This window comes from Arachis ipaensis, chromosome B03, assembly GCF_000816755.2.
Source record: "Arachis ipaensis cultivar K30076 chromosome B03, Araip1.1, whole genome shotgun sequence".
In the NCBI taxonomy this organism is placed as follows: domain Eukaryota; kingdom Viridiplantae; phylum Streptophyta; class Magnoliopsida; order Fabales; family Fabaceae; genus Arachis; species Arachis ipaensis.
In genome coordinates, this window is record NC_029787.2 from 15932243 (window position 1) to 15933259 (window position 1017).

Genomic DNA, 1017 nt, shown 5'->3' on the forward strand with positions numbered 1-1017 from the left:
AGTAGCAGATATAAAATCCATCAACAAAGCCACTCCATTTCTGAGGTTAGTTTATTTATGCACACTACTATACTGCTCTGAATCCCATTTCTTATAGTTTTAAAGCTATATCATATTTCACTTTCTTTACATAGAAGCTTCTACATTGCAGAACAGAATTAAAAAAATCTGTTTGAGTTGTTACATTATTTATAAATTTCATTATTAGGATATCCATAACTGTAGATGTTCTCCAGAGAAGCTTAAACTAGTTCGATGATTTATTGTTATTCTATTTTTGGTTTTGATTCACGGTTGTGTTGATATTTAATGTTGTATCTTAATATTTTTGCAGTTTGGTCATAGTATGAGGGATAATATTGGTGAATGTGAAGGTGGAACTGGTGGAACTGGTGGAGTGGTGGACATGTAATGCTCCTCCAAACAAATCTGCAAATATAAGATCACCAACAAAATGATTGATTGTTTCATTTTTTTCACTAATCTAGTGTTTTTTATAAATATTATTTGTTATGATTGTTCCTTGTTTTATAGAAGTTGCATCCACTCCTATCCTTTTTTATATGTTTTATATGATTCTTCCTTTTTTTTTAATTTTTTATCATTATGAATTTATGATGAGCTATGTGCTCATATTGTTCATTGTTTTTGTCTGAATTAATTAAAAAAATCGAACCAAACCGAACTGCAGTTTTAATAAACGATCGGATCGGATGGCTTTTTCTTAAATAACCAAACCAAACCAAATTGCACCACGAACACCCCTAGTTCGGCCATGTCTCCATGTTCTTGTTCAAAACTTTCTGAAAGGTCTCTTCCGGAGTATTGTGCTCTAGCTTAATGTAGGCACCTTCTCAAAGTCTTCTCAGATTCAGGATCAGGAGTCAAGAGGGGTTCTTTATCCATGTTCCTGGTCATAAATAAGAAGAAAGGAAAAGAAAGAAAAACAAGAAAACTTTCTATACCAATAGGCAAGAAGCTCCTCCTTTAAGTGAGATGTGAAGAAAGAAAAAGAAA